General features: G+C 42.2%; 1 protein-coding gene across 11 annotated transcripts in view; it reads right to left on the bottom strand.

Moving 5' to 3' along the window:
• PAK3 (p21 (RAC1) activated kinase 3) overlaps positions 1–22,146 on the bottom strand; it is a 284,926-nt gene extending 262,780 nt beyond the window's left edge. For 4 of the 11 annotated variants that reach the window (XM_063803778.1, XM_054676184.2, XM_009439514.5 and 1 more), the window contains exon 1: positions 21,847–22,122. The gene's annotated coding sequence lies outside the window, so the exon portion shown is untranslated. Of the gene's footprint in view, positions 1–21,846 lie in introns of all 11 variants that reach the window. The other 7 variants (XM_054676185.2, XM_009439519.5, XM_009439518.5 and 4 more) reach the window with 4 other exon arrangements.
• Between the last annotated feature and the right edge of the window lie 813 nt (positions 22,147–22,959).

Raw genomic sequence — 22,959 nt, 5'->3', positions numbered from 1 at the left:
TCTCCTTTCTTTCTCTCCTACCCTCCCTCCCTCCTTTTTTGAGTCCCTCCCTTTCTTTCACATAATAAGTGAATCAAATTCACAGGGCTAAAGGTTATGGGGAAGCAGTGGGCCTGAAGAGGCGGTAGAATTAAGAGGAGGTGGTTTGGTGGGCAGAGATGAAAAGCTGCTCTGGGAATCAAAAATGGTCTGCTAAGCCAAGTGGGAAAATGAATTGTCCTACACTCCTTTGTGTATGAATGAATGGAACTGGAGCCCTGGGGCCAAGAAAGACTATTACTCTTTCCATTATGAAGACTCCAGCTGTGGAAACCCATATTCTTATTGAAAAAAATATACATTTCTTTTTTAGGTGACACATATTTAGCTATTCATTGAAACAGTGAGGCTAAATCAGTTTAGTGAATCATAACCACCCTCATTTAGCAAGGATTTATGTGTGCCAGGCACTGTGCTCACTCCACTTTAAGTTTGTGCAGTAAAGCATAGTGCATAAGACGTGGCCTCTGGAGCAAACTGCTAGGTTCAATTCTCAGCTCTGCTGCTCACCAGATTTGTGACGTTGGGCGAATTACTTAACCCCTTTGATCCTCAGCTTCCACATCTATAAAATGGGGATAATACAAGTCCCTCTCATAGGATCATTTTGAGGATTTAGTGAATTACAGTGTGTAAAGTACTTAGAAGAGTACCTAGTCCACAGTAGGTGCTCTGTCAGTGTTAGCTTTCATTATTATTAATAATAAATCCTCATAATAGTCCCTGAGGGAAGTACTATTGTTATTCTTCTATGAGAAGTGACAAAACTGAAGCTTGAATAAATCAAATGATTGCCTAAGCTCATGCTTGCTGCTAGTGAGTAATCAAGTTAAGATCTGTATCAGGCTGCCTCACCCTGGAGCTGGTCTTCTTAACCACAGTGCTATAGTTCTCCATCCTTTTTGTGAATAGAAGCTAATTTCCTGGTTCCCAAAGCCTGGTCCTGAGGCTGAGCAAAGGAGGAAGGGGACAATGACAGCCAGCTGCCCTTCTCTTGCCCTTGGCCACTGCAGCAGACCTTAGGCCAAGGGAAGGCTAAGGGCAACAGCACCTGACCAGAGAAGAGGAGCTTGGAGAGATCTCAATAGGTTTGGAGCTCCTGCTTGGGGACTGTGGGCTTAAGTCCCCAAACTTTCTGACTCTCAGACACTTTGAACTGTTTCAGAAGAACTGCTTACCTGGGTCTGATTTTCTCCGTCCCATTTGCAATGCAAACCCGCCTCCCCAAGGCCCACATGGCCTTCAGGGCAGTCAGCCTCACTGTGGCCAGAAAAGACAGCTGTCTCAAGGCTGGCCCCTTTGTTCAGGAGAAGCTGGAATATCAGCAGCAATCCCAGATTCATAGTGATAATCAGCTCCCTGTCTGGACGGTCAGGACTGAGCAAAATAACAAGTGCGGCCGCACCTGTTCTGGGGGTCTGGCACTGGTAAAGCAAGCTGCTATGAATGGCCCAAGCACCCACACAAGCAGCAGCTGCTGCCTGGAATCAGAGCTTTGTTAGCATAAGAATGGAGCCTGCCACGCCAGCCAGCCAGCCAGCCAGCCAGCAAGCCAGCCAGTCAGTCAGTCAGCCAGCCAGCCAGCTTGCCAGCTAGCTTCCTTCTCCCCCTCCTCCCCATCTTGCCTTAGAACACCAAATGGGCCACCCTCATTGTGGGCAGACTGGATTTGTGTTGCTTTTCTCAACAGCATTGATCCATTTTTCATTTGTGAGGGAAAGAACACTTCCTGTTCTTCAGACATGGCACAGGTAGAGGAAGATTCTGTAGATCTACTCACTACTCACAATGTTCTCATTCTAGGACAAGGGGAGCACAGTACACAACTCAAGAGGCACACTGCACAGAGACTGCAATGTGAACAGTGCTCCCTGGAGTTGTGCAGCGCAGTCTGTGCAGCCCTGCTCCAGGGGCAAATATAGGCCAGATGATTTCCATATAAAGGTCTCTAGTCTCTTGCTACTCAAAGTGTGGTCCATGGACCTGCTACATCAAGCAGCAACTGGAAGCTTGTTAGAAATGCAGAAGCTCAGGCTCCACCCCAGACCTATGGAGTCAGCAATTTGAATTTAGCAAGAACTCCTGGTGATTCATACACGAATTAGAGTTTGAGATGTACTGGGATAGAAAACATGGCCTTGGATCTCACATTTTCTCACACTTGAAAATGCTTGAGCTTTTGAATCAGAAAAATTATGGTTCAAACCTTAGCTTCATCGATTGCTAGAAGTATGATGGCAATCAAGTCACTTAACCTCCTTGAACTCAGTTTTCTCATTTGTAAAAGGGCAAAAATAATAGTAACAATGGATTCATTGTGGGGATGAATAATAAAAATGTATGTGACAGTGACTAGCATGCTGTTTGGCATGTGGTCATGTTTCAATGAATAGTAACTCTTATTATTATTTTTCTTCCCAGTAAATAACACTACCATGCTAACTTCAGATGATTCGGATGTTGACTTGCCCAGTTGTGTATCAGGAAGGCTCCTTTACTTCTCCTTATGCTCTGCGGGAACTTAAAGCAGTAAGTTTAATTAATCATAACACCTCACGCTGATATAGCACTTTGAACTTTTGAAAGCATTTACATAGCAATTATCTCCTAGCATCAAAGACTCAAGGTATCAGAACTGAAAATAATCCTAGAGATCACTTGGTTCAACATCGTCCTTTCTGTGTTCAAATGAGAATTGTTCAGTGACTTGCCCAGGGTCATACAGTTAGTTGAGTGGCACAATCAGCACTAGAACCTGATGAAAACCTAATTTTCAATTCAGTGCTTTTACTTAACAGCAGTTTTAATAAGAATATTTGTTTAGGGAGAGATGACACTAGAGGCTTAGGTCAGTCAAGCCTGGCCATGGCCATAGGCTCCACTCACCATGAACATTCTCTGAACTGGACAAATTGAGGCAATTTTATAGCATGGGCCTGGGAACCACCAGATTTATCAATGGCAAATTTCCCTTTTTATAGGTAAGAGTGTGCACTTTCCCTTTTCCTGGATGCAGATGAAAAGCCTACAGCCTGAGCTTAATCACAGTTTGGAAGAGTAAATGAGGGCAACTAAGCTGCCCTGAGAACAAAGAGCTCACTGGGAATTAGTTCCCATGGAGACCACAGCATGAGGACTGGACAGGATGTCCTAAGGTTCTCCCAGTTCTGATAAAGGCAACAGAATTTCATTTCATGAAGTAAACATGTAAAAATTTTTAATTCAGTGGAATATTCTGCTGCTTTTAAATAGGCTCTACAATCACTCAGGAGTATATTAGACATATATTAAGTAGAAAATGCAAATTATAGAACTATGTGCAATTTCATATCTGATGCTGACCAGGGATAGTGCCTGCATCAAGGCCATGGTTGTTCTTCAGGCAGAGTTCTGTATTTCATATATATAACAGGCACCAGCAGCCCTGAAAGGCAGAGAAAGGGCCTTACAACACACAAAAGGTCACATCAAGCTGTGAGAGGCCTCATTCTGGGCCTTGCAACCAAACGAATACATCTAGCGGAGATAAAGTTCCTGGACACAAGGCCTATGAAGCTTTCACATTCTTGATGTCAGAGATACCCTTCTGTTCCTGATAAATACTAAGCTTATTAGTTATGAAGGTCAACATCAATAGCATTCAAATATTTCTTTTGGCTGTAGAATTTTCACTCTAATGGAAAATATCTTCAGAGGCCAGGATGATAAACAGATATAAAGCACAGCTGTCCTAGTTAAATTAGAGGCTTGGCAGCTTGGCCCTGTTATGTGGCCTGCTCGGCCTGCTGCCCCCAACTTCACTCCAGAACACACACAGGGATGCATGAAGTATAACTTGAAAACCACTGCTATAAGTCCCTGAGAGTCATTAATGATTAATTGCATAGGAGCAGAGAAATAACAAGTAAGGTTTGCATGGTGGAAAGATTATTCAACTTTGCAAGACAGCTTGAAGGAGGCTGTTATAATGCCAAGAAATCCAGTTAGGAAGATATTGTAGTGGTCCAGAGGAGAGATGATGAGAATCTAGAGATGTGGCAGTCAAGATGCAAAGAAGCAAATAGATAACAAAGATTTTAGAGATAGCCTTGGGAGGATTGGTAATTGTGGAAGGTGAGGGAGATGAAGGAGGAATCTTGGATGACTCCGCTTTCTGGTTTGGTGGAGTCAGAGTGTTTCTAAAAGGCCAAGTTAAGTTTGGGACACACTGACTTTGAGGTTCCTGCAGAATTTCTAGGCAGAGGCAGTCCATAGGCAGTCTGATAAACAGATCTAGGGTTCAGGAGAGAAATCCATAGTGGGGGTAATATATCTGGGAGTCATGAACATGTAGGTGATACTTGAAGCCAAAGGCATGCATAAAATTGCTGAGAAAGAAATGTGAAGTAGTAAGAAGAGATTCCTCATATTTTTCCAAACTCATATTTCAGGTCTAGGACAAGGAAGAAGAACTCAAGAAGCTGCCAAAGAAGTAGGAGGTAAATCAAGAAAGAATACTCTCATGGAATCCATGAAAGAACAGATTTTCAGGAAGACAGGCAGTATAAAATTAATGACTCAGAAACATCAAGTAAAGAAAAAGACAGAACTATTCATTAGATTTGTCACTTGGGAAATCACTGGTGTCCACAGCAAAATGTGTTTCATGAAACCAGAAACCAAATTCCAGGGGACTAAAGAAGTGAATGGAAGGTGAGAGAATGGGATTGGTTAAAGACTCCTTTTTTCAAGAAGCTTAGCTGTGAAGGGAAGAAGAGACATAGGGCAGTAGCTAGCAAGTGAGAATCTAGAGTTGAAGAGAAGGTTTTTAAAGACAAAAGAGATTGTAGATATTTTGAAAAGACCCAGTGGCAAGATGTTGAAGATCTACAAGAATGAGGAAAGTTTTGGAAGTGCCAGAGGAGACAACAGGATAAAAGTGGACACAGGTACATCTAGGTTTGAGGTAGAAGGGCAGGAGCTTGGGGCACTAGAAGCTGCTATTTTCTCTATGAAATGGGAAAAGAAGTCATCTTCTAGGAGAGACAGAGACAGAAGTGAGGTTGAAGCCTAGAGGAGGGTGGTGCAGGTTGGTTTAACATAACAAAAAAGTGACATGTAGCTTACTAACGTCACTTTGTAAGATTTCCAAGCAATTTACAGGGAGCAGTTGAGATTTGGTTTTCTGCTCAGATGTCAAGATATAGAAAATGAAGAGGCAGATGCTGGGTTAGTCCACAGGTTCTCAATCTGGTTGCTCATTACAATCACTTGGGGATCATTAAGATATCTATATCCAGACCCCATCCTAAACCAGTGAAATCAGGTATCAGTATGTTTCTAAGCATCCCAGGTCATTCTCATGTGCAGCCAGGAACAAGATCCACTAGAATGATCTATGGTTTGGGTTTTGCTAAACCACTATAATATAGGGTTAAATAGGAAAAAAAAATATATTGACACATGAGAATTGCTGGAAAAGAAGCACTATGGAATTTAGGAGGGAGAGGGAAAAGAGGGAAGCCAGGAGGGACTAACATCCACGAAGACCACTGTAGAATCAACAGATGAGAGATTTAGATGAAATAAAAGAGAAAGTATAATTAGCATGAGGGAGCTGGATATATAAGCTCTCTCAATTAAAATACTAGAGTTTAAGATTTCAGAGGTAGAACAGTTTGGGGACAAAATCCAGGAGCTGGCAATGGGGACAGGTTATCAAAGTGCAGTAGACATGAAAGTGAGTGGAGATAACTGATATCAAGGAAACTTCAAATAAAAGTCACACCCTATTCCTTTCCCTACCCAGAACCCTCCCCTCCAGTGGTTCACTGTCTCATTCAAAGTAAGAGCCAGCGTCCTTACAATTTCCTGTAAGGCCTGATAAGACCCGTCTCCATGTTACCTCCTTGACCTCACCTTCTAACTCAGCTTAAGCTAGACTTGCCTCCTCACAGCCAGGTACACTCCTGTCCCAGGACATTTGCACTTGCTGTTCTCTATGTTTATAATGCTCTCCCTCAAGATATTTGCAAGGGTAGCTCAGTGAAGGCTATTCTTGTTGAAATTTATTCCCTTATATTTAAAATTGATCCCTCTCTCCCAGCATTCCCTCATCCTCTGCTTAAATTTTTCCACAATGCTTATTAACATTTATTTGCCTACTGATTGGTTGATTATTCCCCTCACTGGCACCTTCCTGATCATGAGATTCTGGAGGGCAGGGATTTTGTCCATATGTTCACTGTTCCATACCTAGTACTTACTTACAACAGTGCCTGGTACATAGGCATTCCATAAATATTTGTCAAAGTGATGAAGGAATCATAAGTCCAGAATGTTGGATAGATTGCCAACAAGGGCACTAAAGTCCTCCAGGAGAAAAGCAGGACTTAGGTTGGAGAGGAAACTGATAAACCAAGTATTAAACATTTAGGAAAAGTGTGGGTACATGAGGAAGACAAGAGTTGACAAAAGAAAAGAGTGAGCAGTATAGATGCCATGACACTTACAGGGAGCATTGATGTCATTTTATTTTCTTTTATTTTAAAATCAATTTATTTTTTTAAAAAAACAATGAATTTAGTTTGCATTTAATTTTGTTATCTGTTGGCTTTTTTCGCTTCTTTTTCAGGATGAACTTAAAAGGCCTAAAAATAGTTCTGGGGAAATAGGAGAGTGTGGCTATCACCCCTCAGCTCTGTAGAATGTGCAACCCAGGAGAATGAGCGGCTTACACTTGATAAGCTGCAAGAGAACTGATGTGTCAATTAAGGCAAGCAGGTACCAGTGGTGTGAAAACCTGACAGCACACTAGTATCACCTGGAGTAGCTCTAAAAAGTACAGAAACCCAGGTCCCTCTTCAGGCCAAATGAATCAGATTCTCTAGGGATGGGGTCCAGGCTTCAGTACCCGTTAAAAAACTCCCCAGGTGATGCTAACATGTAGCCAGCACTGTGATGTACACGAGGGTGAAGGACCAGAGGAGTTTGTTGATATGCAACATAGATCTCAAAGGATACAGACGGAAAGCCCGAGAAAGAGGATAGAGTGTAAAGAGAAAGCAGAAACATGTATGAGGATGAAAATCCCCAGGAGAGGAAAGGAACTTACATTTGGGGTAGTGGCAGTGGATTGCACAAATGGAGAAGCATTATGGGGAATTAAGATGTCTCGAAACTCTGAATAGACCCTTTTGGGAGGAAATCATTGGAGTGAAGGTGTTCCAGAGTTAAAACTAACTGCCTAAACAACTCAGGCTTTTAGGCTACTTCTAGTCTTCTGCTCTGCCAATCCTGACCTAGCCTACACATTCCCGTGAGACCATTCTTCTGTGACTCCATAGCCTGTACTGCACTGCTGAAGGGTATTCTGCAGAGCAAACGTATGTGTGCCTTATGTATCTTGCTCATATGGCAGGAGTTATTCAAAAGGTGATTAATGATTGAATGAAGTTCAAAGTCTATATCAAAGAATATGTATCATTGAGTGTGTCACATTTGTTTTTTTAAAAAAGCATAATCCAGAGTCATGTCCCATGCCTTGGCAAGAAGAGTAAGGTTGAAAGAGAAAGGAACCTCTTCCCTTTGTTAATCAATCATACAGCATTTAATACATCATATCTTGGGTGCCTTGGGGAATATAGAGATGAGTAAGACACAGCTACTGTCCTCAAGGGGCTTAAAACCTACCTAGGGAGAGAACAAATGCATTCATGTTAACTACCATCAAAACAAGGTAATAGAGCTTATATGCTAAATGAGCATTTTAGACTGAATATGGCACAGGATGAGAGCTCAACTCAATCTGCTTCAGGATACTTCCCCATGTCCATAAATGGACACCTTTCATCACGTTATTCAAGCTAGAAACATGGAAGTCTTCCTAGATTCCTCTCTCCTCTTAGTCCTTATATCCAGTCTAGTAGCAAGCTCTTTTGAAACACATGCTGCATTTTCCCTCCTCTTCATGGCCATTGTCACCTCTAGTCCAGGCCACCACCATCTCTTTTCCTGGACTACTGTCATGGCCTCCTAGCTTGCCCCTCTTTCTCTTCTCGCCACTCTTAAGTTCCATTTTATATAGCGGCCAGAGTGATATTGTAAAACTATGAATTACATTACCCTGATTCTACCCTTACTTCACTGATTCTACTTCATTGGCTTCCATCTGCTCTTGGCATAAAAAGGGAACTCATTACCATGGCCTTCAAGGTTCTGCATGGTCTCCGACCTCATTGAGCATCACTTTCTCCCGGTTCACTGTCTCTTTTAGTCACTTGAATATGGAAAGTACCCACCTCAGGGTGTCTGTACAATTTGCTCTCTCTGCATGAAACACTCTTTGTTAATATTTATTCACGTTTCAGGCCTCAGCTTAGGTGTCATTTCCCCTAGAAGGACCTTTCTTCATGCTCCCCAACCATCTCAATGAAGTCTCCCCTGCTATTGTCTCTCATACCCTATACTTTTCCTTCACAGCACTACTATAATTTACAATTATATGTGTCTGAGTTTATTTGTTTAATGTTTGTCTCCTCCATTAGACCATAAGCTTCATGAGGGTAGGTTTTATGTCTGTTTTGCTTATAATAATATTCCGAATGTCTAGCACATTACCTAGTATATAGTAGGTAATCAACATGTGTCCTTGGGATGAAAGGACGAGTGACTAAAGGAATGAAAGAAAGAAGTGACATGATCTGAGAAGGATTTTTAGAGAAGACCAAGTAGGAAAACACCATGAGCAAGGCATGAAAATTTTTGTGCCTCTACCATAGCCCGATCCCAGATATCCCTAAAACAACCCAGGGTAAGAAAGATTCACCACTCCTTCTCCTATCACCAGCCATGGCCAGGGTCCCTGCAAGATTCAAAATGAGCAATGTCTACTGTACCCAAGCACCTAGTGAGGAAGGACTTGTAAAAGTACATCCAAAGTCCTCTTGGGTCATGCAACCCTTCTGAATATTTCATAAGTATCAGGGTTCTTATCCAGTCCTTTACTACCAGAGGCCTACAGATATCTCTATTAGTAGTAATAATGCCTACCTCATACAGTTATCATGAGGATTAAATGAGAAAAAAATATATAAGGCAGCTAGCACAGTGCCTAGCACATGGTAAGCACTCAATATATGTTAGCTGGTATTATAATTGCTTCTCTGTAAAATGGGGATAATAGTGCCTGCCTCATAGGGTTTTTGTGACTATTAAATGAGATAATACATGCAAATGCTAGCACAGCAACTAGGACATAATAAGCACACAATAACTGTTAGCTATAATTTATTGTTATTCATAGAAGTAAAAGTAGCAGGAACAATAATATGATATAGTTCAGGCAAGAAATCATGAAGGTCTGAACCAAGGCAGAGACATTGGGGAATCCAATGAGGTCAAAATTTCTCTGAAATGGTCACTTTGGGGCCCCAGAGATGTGGATTAATGTATAGAGAAAGGCCCAGAGATTAGTACACAGACAGTGGTGGGTAGGGCAGGTTGCTTCATCATCAGGCTGAGCTAGGCGATGCCCTGGGAGGAGACCCTCCACAAAGAAGGTCCTGTCACCAGGGCTTAATTCCCAGCTCTATTGATCAGGTAGGAATTGTCACTATGGCAGCATCTGGTTGCCTTACTCAACATATTATGTGGGGAGGAGACGAAGTGCTCTCTGACCAGTTGTCTTGGAGGAATGTCAGAAGGGAATATATGGCTGGTGGAGCCAACAGGGGAGGCGTGGGGAGGGCAATGACAGAACTTTGTGCTTCATGGGACCAGGCTCCAGTGGGAGTCGTAAAGCAGGGTCTGCTTTGTTCCCATTTTGGTCACTGTGTGAAACATTTTCGAGGTCAAGGAATCAGCTGTTCTCCACAAGCAGCCCTTGTGCAGTGCTTTAGCAAGAAGTCCCCTCAGTCTTGGGGCCTCCCCTATGCAAAAAGGCTATCTCCTCTACTTAACCCAAACAAGGGTAAATGAGGATAACAGTACATCACAGGCACCAGAAATATTTTCTGGGGTGGGAGCCAGGCCCATAGGTGGTCCAGATATAGAAAAGCAGGGACCAAAGGATCCACAAGGCCTCTGAGGATGGCAACCGAATGATAATAGCAATAGCTTATTGAGCACGTCTGTGTACCAGGTGGTGTACTGAGAACTTTGCAGGAATTATCTTATATATTCCTCAAGAAACCCAAAAACGTAGCTACTATTATTATCCCCATTACACAAGTGAAGAAACAGAGGTTTAGAGAGGCTAAATGACTGTCCAAAGTGCCTGAGCCAGGATCCAAACCTCTTCATGGAGCTTCATGCATTCAAAATAAAAATAGTTGCCATAAATAAACACTATCTATTGGACAGACATAGATTATCTCTTTGATTCCTCACCACAACTCTGTGAGGTAAGTACTAATATTATTTTTTCCATTTTACAGAGCCAAGGCAGTTAGGTGGTTAAGAAACTTTCCAAGACCACACAGCTAGCAGAAGGCAGAGCAGGGACTTAAACTTAAGCAAGTGATCTTTTAACCTTTACCCTACCCTCTTTTTTGCTCCAAAACAGCTCTTTTGCCAGGGAAAACATGAAGACATTCACAGTCATATATCTTGGACCACTTTTCTTTCAAAGTAGTCTGTTTTCAGTGATCTGATTGCTCCAAGTTTTCCACAGAGAAGGGAGAATTAGAATCATTGCAGATGGAAGAACTGAGGCCTAAAGAGGCAAAGTGACTTATCTGGCATTAGACATGGAGTAAGCAATTGAGGCCTTACAAGACCGTAGTTTCTTGGTTTCTCCTTTTCTTTCCTTTTTTATCAAGAGACAGGGTCTCACTCTTTTGCCCAGGCTGGAGGGTAGTGGCACAATCACAGCTCACTGCAGCCTCAAACTCGTGGGCTTAAGTGATCCTCCCACCTCAGCCTCCCTAGTAGCTGAGGTGCACTACAGGTGCACACCCCCATGCCTGGCTCATCTTTGGTTTCTTGATGCCTATTGACTCTCATTACTGGAAACGGCAATAAAGAGGACAGATACTGCAGGAAATGGGTGCAAGTCCTCCCCTGAGGGCTCCAATTGGAAGGGAATTTTTAGAGAAATTATAGCCAGTAGAAGATCTTTCTAGGAAAGAGCTGCGGGAAAGAAAACAAATGGTCTGTTTTTGTGCAGTGATGTTAAATTGCTCAATGCCCTATACTACAGTCAAAGTGAAAAGTTGGGCGACTTCAAAAAGGGCATTAGGTTAGGGTTTAAGGATGGATTTGGTCCCATACGTATAGTCTGGAAATTGCAGTGCATGCTTTGGTTATGTTCATGAGTTTGAATCATATCAGTCGTAGATCAATGAGTCTGTATTGGTGGATGCCAAATATCCTTTGCTGCATGCTGCAAGTTTGATAATGAGAATCAGACAGGAAGAACTTGAGTGAGCTGGAAACCCAATAATCCCAGCCAATGACACTGTTGTTCATGTTATTCTGGGTCCTCTCCCTGGTTGTCTTCCCCCACCCAGGCTCCCTTTAGCTGAAAACATCCAGGAAGTCACTCCCTGCCTCCCAGAGGTCCTCTATACCCTTGGCACTAGTCTCCTGCTGGGAGTAGTAGGAGGAAAACAAAAAGTATGTTCCACATTCCCATGATTTGTGACACAAACAATAGTCATGGGGATATCAGGAATTTATCTCTCAATGATAATATTTAGAGATTTACTCAGTTAACAATTCACAAGAATCAAGACTAATCTCTGAGCCCCACCCCTACAATGACACACAATAATTCTGGCAACATTTTGCTGCCATTAAAATGAACCTCCCCTTTCTTTCCTGGTCTTTATTGTTGCTTCAAGGCTCAGACTGGTCACACCCAAGAAGATCTGTTGCTTCATACATTCCCCTTTGGTGTAACACAGTCTTATTACCACAGGAAGCCCTTAATAGTAGAACACTCTGTTTAACCATTCAGACCCCAAGACCAGACAGAGATTCACTTTGCTGCTCACCATCTGAGTGAACTTGTGCAAATCACTTAGCTGCTCTGAGCCTTAGTTCCCTCCTCTGTAAAATGGAATGCTAACAGTATTAACCTAACAGAGTTGCGGAGAAAATTAAATGAGACAACACATGCAAAGAGCAGTGCAATACCTGACACACAACAAACAGTTAATAAATGGGAGCTATATATAAAAAGAAACACTTGCTGTCTCTGAAATTTTGCCTTAGAGAAGCATTTCCCTAGCTCCAACTACTCCCATAATGAAGTGAAGGGCTGAAAGTTGGCGCAGAAGGAAATAGTGGGGCAAATTGGTGTACACTAGTGCTGACTCCTTTCTTTTTGGCATTTAGAAGATAGGATGGTATCGAGAGAGTGCCTATGGCTGAAGGAAATAAGATCAGTGAGATCAAGGGCAAGTGGGAAAAACCCACTGCAACACTGTGAATTTAATGAAGGGAAGAAGAACAAAAGTTGAAAAAGTCAAAGAGGGAATAGAAATTTGAAATAGGATTCAAAGGAAAGCTTGGGCCAAAACAGTCTAGGAGTTATGGAAATCACTGTGCCCTCTCTCAGTAATGCTTCTTCTCAAGGTAGTGTGCCAAAGGGCTTGAAATATACTCATTATTAAGTGACTGGTCAGTTTGTTCGTCCAAACTCGCTCTTCTTCAGAAGAACACTGTGCTCTCCATTCACCTCTGCAGAAACCAGTCCCAGGGAGCTAGGCCAAAAGCCAGCCTCCTCAAGTGCAGTTTCATATCATAGATTTCTAAGCCAGAGCTCCTAGGTGACCTGGACTTCCCCACTTTTGAAAATGCTTTCATTCCCTCAAGCCAGAAAACACCAGGAGATCTTGCCTCCTGAAAGTTACCTCTGGAGGGTGTTCCAGTCTTCTCCCAAATCACCTAAGAAGCTAGTTAACAAATAGGTTTCCTGGGTCTACCCTTGGAGTTTCAGATTCAACTGGTTGAGGTGGGGCCTTCAAAATATATTTTTAAAATGTCCCCAAGTGATTCTGTCACAAAGCAAACATTGACTTTGGAGAGGAGAATGCCTTGTTTAAGTTGAAGGAATTACAATATGGATCATCAATTCCTAACGATGCCCTCATTTTATATGTCAGGAATCTGAGGCTCAGACGCATTTAAGCTCTAGTTCAGGGTCATACAACTAATTAATAACAAAACCAGAACTCGAACCCTGGACTTCCGCCTCCCAATTTAATGTAAGCTCCATTTACTGACTCTCTTTGCCTCTTTGTTAATGAGGTTTTTATTTTTGGATTAAGTGTGGAGTCAGACATCCCCTCCCAGTTCTAATCAGAGTTAAAAAAACAATGTTACCTTTGCAGAATAGTTCATTAGAAAAGAAAAACATTACAATTTCCAATTCTACTTAAAGCACCAAGCATAGTTTTAAAAAGAAAGATGACCTTTCCACTTGTAACCATCAAAAAGTATAAATGTATCATATGATTTATGCATAGAATCCATATCTGTGGCTATGATGTTTCAATTTTAAATTATTTGGCAATTAAAAAGAGAAACACTAGTTTTAAAACAGGACATTCATTAGCATAAAAACTAAAACCACTTTTTTCAAGGCAGCAAAATTTAATAATTATATTATCTGGCCATCATTTCCTCTGTGAACTATGCTTACTCTAGTCCAAATCTTTAAAAAGGAGAAAAAAAGACAAATATTAGATACAATCTAAAGTCATTTGCCAAATACCAAGATTTTGAGGTAAGTGGAAAACCACAACTCATAATTGTCAATAGTTCAAGTAATCCAAATTATTCCTTTGGGGACAATAATCCACCCATCTTCTGACAGCTCAAAATCGTCCCTGGGGTGGGCTGTGTCAGTACCACACTAGATAAAGTGAATGATGGGTAAGTACAAAGGGCATTATTAAACATATCAAATCAGGAAGCTTCACTTTAAAGGCACATACATATATCCCTAGAGGAGAGAAGTTGCCAAATCTTTAGTTAGCAAGTATTAGGAGGTATGCCAGGATCCTTTTCCAGCAGTGTCCAACTCTTGGAGCATTTCTCCTTTCCAGATGTGTTCTCCATCTGTAAAATGGGTAAGCAACAACTATCATCACCACTTTTTCATGTTTCCCCATTGCCCTGCCACCTCCAAAGGATTTTAGGTTGCTACTGTGCTCTTCAGACAAAAGATATGCGTAAGCTACATAAACTACCACTCAGACTTCCATCTTCTAATCCACAGACCCTACCTTTGGCCTAAAGCACACACCAAAATACCCTTGACCATATCTGGATACTGGCAGAAAACAGGCACAAGAAGATGAAGCAAGCCCAGGCAGAGTAAGGGAAAAAGCTACACCTGTACTTGTTTGCCACTATTCCCTTTGCAGAGTGTGACATCACTGTTTATTTCTGTTAGAATAACTTCTCATGGGAGGACCTCAAACTTGTCCTCTTTGCAGGAAGCCAAGTTAGATAGAAACTGATTCCTACTCACCACTCAGCCTTCAGAAAGTTATGGAACCAATCTAGCTGACCTCAGAGATCAGTGAAGATGCAGCAGTAGATTTTTTCCAAGTGTCTTAAGATGAGATAGAGCTCTAAAGTTAGTTCATCATTGCCTGCTGTTGCAGATGCTGCCAGCAGAGATGACCCTAAATGGTCATTCATTTCACAGTGAATTTAGAGTGATTTAACGTTGGAAAATGCTTTCGACACAGTTCTAGTTGGAAATGAATTAAAGGCATGTTTACTTAAATAATTGAAGGTTAAACATGTATTACAGGTGTTCCACGTGCAGTTAGGGATTTCTGCTCCCAGTCTTTCTCAGTCTTTCCTTTCCTCCCAGTCAAATATGAATTTCAGCCTAGCATTTGATTTAAGAGCCAAAACCTGAATTATCAGAAGACGTCAGGAGGAGGGGGAAAATGTACTTGTATACACTGTAGTTGGAGTGTAACTTGCTAGAAATACTTTAGAAAGCAATTTGGCAATATCGAGAAAAATATTAACTGAACAAATCTAATCCTAGGAATTTATCTTAAGGAAATAATGAGCCAACTGTATATGACATAGTGCAAGGATATCTAATTGTGGCATTGTTTGCTTATAAAGGAATAGATTGAAAATTGTGATTTTTAAAAAAATCATAAACATTTCTGTACAGTGAAAGACATCCAAATCAAAGTTAAAAGACAAACGATAAACTGCTTAATATATTTGCAACATAGAGAAGAGTTAAATGGTTACTATCCAAAATATTTAGAGATCCTCATTATCAGAAGCAGAAAGAACAACTCAAAAGAAGAACCCAGTTATCAGAAGCAGAAAGAACAACTCAAAAGAAAAACAGGCAAGGGATATGAAATGGCAACACAGAAGAAATACAGATGGCCAAAAAAACACATGAAAAGATGTTCAACCTCACTAGTACTCAATGAAATGCAAAGAGAAAGGAGATTTTTTTTCAGCCTTCACATTGTCTAAGATTAAAAAGATCAATAATATCTGAAATTGATGAGGAAGAGTGTGGAGAAATGGCCACTGTTGATGGGAAGGTAAATTGTGATAACCTTTCTGAGAGGCAGTTTGGCAGGCTCTATTAAAATCAAAGATGTGCAAATCAAACTCCAAACCAGCAACTTTACTACTTTAAATTTATATGACAAAATTGCTCACAGTGGTATGCAGAGTTGTATGTACAAGAAGGTACATTGCACCAATATTTAATAATGTAAAAATAATCAGAAATAATGCAAAAATTCATCAACAAAGGTTGGATTAAAGAGATTATATTACAATTATATAATAGAATACTATGCAGTTATTTATAAGAATAAAATACACAGGGAGCGGAACATCACACACTGGAGCCTGTCACGGGTTGGGGGACAAGGAGAGGGAGAGCATTAGGACAAATCCCTAATGCATGCGGGGCTTAAAACCTAGATGATGGGTTGATAGGTGCAGCAAACCGCCATGGCACATGTATACCTATGTAACAAACCTGCACATTCTGCACATGTATCCCAGAACTTAAAGTAAAATTTAAAAAAAAGAATGAAATAACTAGATGTCTACTGGCAATAAAAGATCTTCAGACATATAGTTCAGTAAAAAGCATTCTGTAGAACAGCACATGGTCACATCTTTGATTATTTTATGTACATGAATGTATTTATGTGAATATTCATAAAAACATGCACAATGTGATACATACCAACCTGTGAACATGGTGGGGGATCAGTGTTGGAGAGACAAGAAAGGAACATTCTACATCATATCTCTATTTTTATAAGCAAGAATGAGCATGTGTTCTTTGATAATAAAAATGCTTTTGTAAACAAGAAGAGAGCCATGCTGTGCCACTCCCCCACAATGTCCAGCCCCCACTCCCAGCCTTTAAATGTGTCCTTTTCAAGGAGACAGTGTTCCAGAATCTAAGACAACTTCTAATACCCAAAGCCCTGAGCTTTTGGTATTTAGGTGTTTGACTAGGGTAAGAAATCTGGAGAGAAGTGAAAGAGTTGTCTCATTCCTTTGGAAGAATTTTTATTTCATTTAAATATGGCATGATTGCCATCCTTTCTGGACTGACCCCCTCCCCAGTCCTCCCAAATTTCCCACCTGCCTAGCTTCCCCACTTCACTTTCTTTCATAAGGTTGAAGGAAGGGGACATGGTTAGCTCACTTCAATTCCTTTTCTATTTTTATCTCGAATTCAGGATCCAATTCCATTCTTTTATTCATAAGAAATTCCACTCTACTCCCTGTCCCCTGTCTATTTGGCACAAAGCTCATCCCAGCATTTCCATTTCCCTCCGAGTTAAGATTGACAATTCCACCTCTGGGAATCTTTCATATTTAGGGAGCTTCTACCAGTCACCCTAGGCTGTGTACCAATACCAACAGCAAGCAGAGCAAGAGCTCTCGACCTACAATGCTTTGAAATTACATGCACATGTCCATGGATGAGAGGCCTTCTCTGGGGAGTGCATCAGTAGCTTTCATGACTTTCAAGGGGATCCTTGGCACACAGAAAATGGTTATTAATCAATCACCAAAGTAAAAGGACTAGGATGATCAAATCATCCACCATGAATCTCAGGTAGAATATCCAGTCCTCAGGTTACCAACTGGGTGCTTGGCTTGGTGAATCAGACAACTATACACTCAAGAGGAATGAAGAGGGAGAGAGAGAAGCATGGTCTTTTAGGGCTCCACTAGAAACCTATCCCTCTGCTAAAACTGCAATGTGAGAGCCCACACTGCTCAGAACTGGACATGACCTCCAAGTCCCACCAAATGAGCCAATCCTCACTCCCCTGAACTACACAAGAAGGCAGTTAAGTCAAAGAGAAGAACACTGGGAGGCAGCAGATCTGAGTTTCAACTCTTAGAATGACTTCTGTTCTGTCATGTGGTAGCTGTGTGACCTTAGACAACTCACTTCACTTCTTCCATCCTCATTTTCATCATCCAAACATAAGGTTTACAACAGAGAAACTTCCATAGGCATTTGTAGCTCTACCATTCTATGAATGTCCCCCACTGAACAAGCATCTCCACTATGTACTCCAGAACAGCGAATAACTTCACTCTGGCTTTACAGCATCACACAGTCTTAAAGTCACACAGTTATCTCTTGTGGCTAACAGAAATCCTTCCTATTACAACTGAAGCTTGCTGCTTTCATGCAGAGAAGAGCTAATCTGAGTATAGAGTACTCTAGAACCAGCAACCCGAATGTCTTGACGTTCATTTTGGGGTAGAGACTGAATGCCTTGTGCAACAGTCTCTACCCCAAACCCAGTTTGCAATGATTATCAGCCATTAGGTCTCAAGAACTCCATTCTCCTTTCAAGGCAGTTTGTAAAGAAAAAAAGGTTCTGGGAATTAATAGCAGTCAAGGGATCCAAGAAGGGTCAATAGTCACATGAATGCTATTTCCTTTATCTTTAAATTTCCTTAAAGATGGCCTCAGCTTCCCACTGACAAAATGGACCCCTGAAACTGTTGTTCAAGAAGCGTCTCCTGTAAACAGGACTCCAGCCCAGGTTGGGTGTTGGGGCTACTGGAGAGAAATCCTGCACCAGCTAGCTTCCAACATGGCCCTTTACAAATGCTTCTGAAAGACAATTAGTCTGAAGGATAAAAGCAACTTTCCAACTAAACTTAATTCCTAACTCCAGGGTTCTCTAGTCAGCAGTGTATGTTCAGATTGATGGACTTTTTCTGAAGGCTGTACTGATGATACCTCTGGACCAGGATATTAAAGGCCATGCTGAAATTTTCAGAATATGAAAGGAAATAAACCCAGAGAACTGAGTCAGCCAAGGTTGAATGAGGATAGTTCTCTGCAGTCAAAGCAGAGCAGAGAAATGAGGCAGTCTGCCCAATAATTCAGCAGAAAGACAGAATTTGGGCCTGCATTATCAGGATAATTGCCTTAATTCTTCACTTCACTTTAATAATAACCTTGAGTTTACATAGAGCCTTTCTTCTAAGCAGCTCAAAATACTTACAGAGATATTATCTTGGTTGTCATCACACCATCACAGTCAGTGAGAGTGATGATTATTATCAACCTCATTTTAAAGACGAGGGACGGAAGGAAAGCCTGGAGGGGTAAAGCGAGTCATCCAAGCTTACCCAGCAAGATGCCGACAGCCTCTGAACTCAGAACTCAGCAGAGAATGCTTTTACCCAAAGAACGTGTCTCTCAACACCAGTAGACCCAAATGCTTGTTGGAACACCATGCTCTATGGGTAATTCCATCTGAGAAATGCTGCATATTTTATACTCCTGGAGAGTCACAATATTCATTAGCCTAGTAAAGACTTTTAGAAGCCCTGCAGGAAAGAAACCTGTTTATGTTTAAGTAAGAATTTCCAAAACTTAACTTGACCACAAAACCCTGTGTGTTTGTGTGTGTGTGGACGGGGAGAGGTGTGCCCTACTAACATTCTATGGAACTAGTCTTCTTTAGAACCTACATCAAAAAGCACTGTCTAGTAACTAGACAGATCTGAGCATCAACACAGCTGACAGATCGATTCCATTCCAGCCCAAGCTTTGGAGAATGTATCTTAGAGATACTGCCTGATACCTTCTGGTATTGACAGCCAGTGAACAAAGGACCTTTATGTGCCCAAAGTACCCTAGGCCATCAACTCCTCCACAGCAAGGTATTGTCCAGACGAGGAAAGAAGTCATTCAAGCTCATCTACTTCTGTCATTCTTTTCAAATAGAACCCAGGGCTATTTTTGGTCTTCATTTAAGGGGAGAGGTGCTCCAGATGGGTGCTGATCCATGTTCTCAGAACCCACACTCTTACCTAGCATAATTTTGTGACCACCAGGCATTTCCAGCAGAAATAATCAGTCTCTTAGTCTCACTCCCAGGACCATTTATCAGCCTATGAATGCAATCAGCACCAACACAACAAAACAGGAGACTCAGAATGTGCCCCTGTTCTGGCTTAATTGCACGAGCATTAGAGCAGTCATTATATATCCATTTTAAAACTAACATACAGCACAGAAATCTTGTACCATTGTTAATTACCAGTGAAACTACTAAAAGTACCTAAAATGTAAAAATTCCTCAAGATCCCGTTCAGGTTAATTTCTATTTTATATACAGTTTGAATGATAAAAGATCACAGCCAATGGATTTAATATTCATTACTAGCATGTTCATATTTTCTTTTAGTATTTATTAAACATCCACAGAATGAGAGGAAATTCCTGCGTTGAAGTTGGTAAATTTTTGTGCAAAAAGTAAATGTAATGCAGGTATGCCTGTCTTTATCCATTCATGGACTATTGGAAAAATTCCGTTAGTGGATTTTTGGTTAAAAGAAATTCACTGTAAAGGTCAGAGAGGCAGTGTTAATTAACATAATCTGATTATGAATCCTTTTGTAAAGCAGCAAATTCTGCAATGTAAATATTGTCCATTTAGTTCATTTGCCTTGGAATCTCACATTTACATATATCAGATTTGCTTAAAGCAAAACACACTAATATTAATAAATGAGCCAGATGTTTCTTAATATAGAGATGTGTTGTGGTCTTTATCAATCTGCAATACTGGCTTTTTTTTTGGATGTGATGTGCCACCAGTCATCACTCCAAACCAGAAAGACCCATTCTGAGTTTGTTGAGAATTTGGCAGTCACACTTCCAAGGACTCCCTGCAGTCTCACTTAACTATGACCTCTCTACCTTCATACATGCCATTCTTTCAACTTAGGATACCATTTTCCACTTAGCAACCTGGTGAATTAATTCTTCAAGACTCAACTCAAATGTCACCTTGCCCATGAAGCCTTTCTTGATCATAACCCCCATCCCCAATCAAGCATACCTCCCTCGGGCTCCCACAATACCCTGCCTGCCCCTTGTCATACTTTACTCTAATTGTCTGTTTACACGCTCTAGCTTGCCTACCAGATTGTGCACTCCCTGTGAGCTGAGATGATGTTTTATTCATTTATATACTTTCAATACTTAACATTAATAACACATAGCAGGTATGCAAAAAATGTCTGCTGTTTGATTAATCACTACCTTTAACTGTATATTTTTGGACCCTGAAAAACAATGCTTTATTAAAACCACAAATAAAAATGTCAAAGAGAAGGTTTAGCAGTTTTGTTCATTTTTATTGACCTCTTCTTTCTCTGATTAAAAAGTGGCCATACCAGTTCATACCTTATCATTCAAGAGAGAAAAAAAAAACCTCTATATCAAATTCATGACTAACACATAGGTGCGTTTAGTTTGTTCTTTTTAGTTCAAACATAGAACTACATCCTAGCACACCACTAACTTCATTGTAGTAAGTAAGACCTGAAGACATTAGGATGCGCTAATTAAAATGGGTGTGGGAAGGCACTGCAGGGATCACTGTAAGAGCTTTGGATCCTCATTGGCTGAGAGAGGAAAACCTGCTAAGAAAGTTGGGCATCTTTGGGAGAACAATAACGCTATCTGGTAGGGCTTGGTCAACCTGGCTCGAAATTCCGCATCCAGAAAGTCCTAAGCAACAGTCCCAGCTGGGGGGATTTCCATCACTTTGAAAACGATCATTATCCTTCCAATGTGGGCAGAACAGGTTGGACCTGATCCACCTGCGTGTTGCTGCAGTCTGGCTTGGCATGGAATGAGACCCAAGGACATGTAATGCCAAGAGTAGCCCAGCCCCATGGCGCAGACACACACACACGCACACACACACACACACCACTCCAACTCGCACTCACTGAATTCCACACAAAACCCACACCATCTCCACGACACACACCACTGCATTCCTGTGTGTAGTCACATACAGGGAGTGCCCTCTCACATTCTCTCACTTCCCTAGTCGGCCCGACCCACACCCCACATTGCCGGCGGACCGCAGCCTAGCCTGGAGCTGGAAGCTGAGGAGGACTGGTTTTGTTGTATGTAACAAAGCCCCAGGCACCCAGGTGCCCGGCTGGATCATCTCCATCCATCTCTCCCCGCCCCCATCCCTGAGCTCCCTGAACAAGAGAAAGCTCAGCCTGGGGAAGTGGATGCAGGGAGTGGGGACGCAAAGAAAGAGAGCTTTAGGGGTGGGCGGGGGCAGGAGTCCGGGCAGCTTCAGTGCTCTCTCGCCATGAACCAAAAAGGAAGGCGAACTGTCAAAGGGAACCAGCTGCCTTCCCAGCCTTTCGCCCTCCATCTATTCATACAGCAAGACTGAAAACTGGGAAATAATCTACCATCCCTCCCGCCCCGTGCCCTCCCAGTGGCTGTTGGAGCCACAGGAGCTCCAGCAGCCCGCAACAAAGCGCCCCCCCTGCACAGACCTGTTCCAGCCTCTTCTTGGTCAGAGCGAAGGAGGGCGGCAGCCGAGGGTTCTGCCCTTCGCTGCTGGGCAGGAGGAGCAGGGGATGGGAGGAGGAGCAGGAACTGGGGGAGGAAGGAGGACGAGAGGGGATAGGAGATCACAGCCGCAGCGGCGGTGGCGGCGGCGGTGGTAGGAGGAGGAGGAAGAGAGAAGGAGGAGGCTGCTTCGGTGGCAGCTGCTGAGGATGCTCTGGCGAGAGGCAGGGCTGGGTGCGCGGGGTGCGGGCTCACGTGCGCCCCATGGCCCGGGGATGCGCGCGCGTCTGGGTGTGTGAGAGCATCTGGGTGTATTTTGACTGTGATTATTCCAATTACGACCTAGTCTGGAACTTGTGGTTCCTGCAGCCAGGCGGAAGTGAAACCCTTCCAGTCTCTCAAGCCTGACTGTTTAGGTCGGTGGGATGGGGGCTGGAGGGAGCGAGGGCGGGGAGAAGGTGCCCGTACCCCTTTCTTCAATCTTCTTTCTGGGCACTGGTAGCTCGCATCCACACATCTCTCTGAAAACTCTATAGCCAAGGAGAAAGGAAAGAGACCAAGGACAGTTACCATCACCAATACATTGCATTGAGTGAGCACTCACACTGTACTGGGCAATGCCTGGACTAGTCAGAAGATAATTTCTGTTCTCACTGTGATCGACATTTACAAGTTGGAGTGCCTATAACTTCATACAGCATTTACATTCTACCCTTTCTCCTCTATTTCTTTCCATTGCAATAACTCTGTCCCTGTAAGCAAGTGGCATAAAATTAATTCTCTACTTTTTAGTCAGTTTATCCAATCAACATTACGCTGGCCCCTGGCTTCTCTGGTGACAAGGGGTCAACTAATCCTCTTGGCATTTTTCCTCTAGGAGTGGGGTACTCAGTTTAGATGAGGACCAAGACTGGTTTCTTGGGGATCAGAGGGTTGAAGGTCAACACGGATCCAGTTGGAGATCCAGTTTGGACCTGCATCCCTAAAGCTAAAGTAAGAAACCAATTGTCAGAGACATGAACTTCCCCCATGATTCAATTCTTGGTGTTTGGAGCCCTGATGAAAATCTCCTTCCTACTCTTGATCTTTTCAGCATA

The sequence above is a fragment of the Pan troglodytes genome, chromosome X (genome assembly GCF_028858775.2).
Source record: "Pan troglodytes isolate AG18354 chromosome X, NHGRI_mPanTro3-v2.0_pri, whole genome shotgun sequence".
Taxonomy (NCBI): Eukaryota; Metazoa; Chordata; class Mammalia; order Primates; family Hominidae; genus Pan; species Pan troglodytes.
The sequence above is the reverse complement of the archived record's forward strand: the minus strand, read 5'-3'. Positions and strand labels throughout refer to the sequence as shown.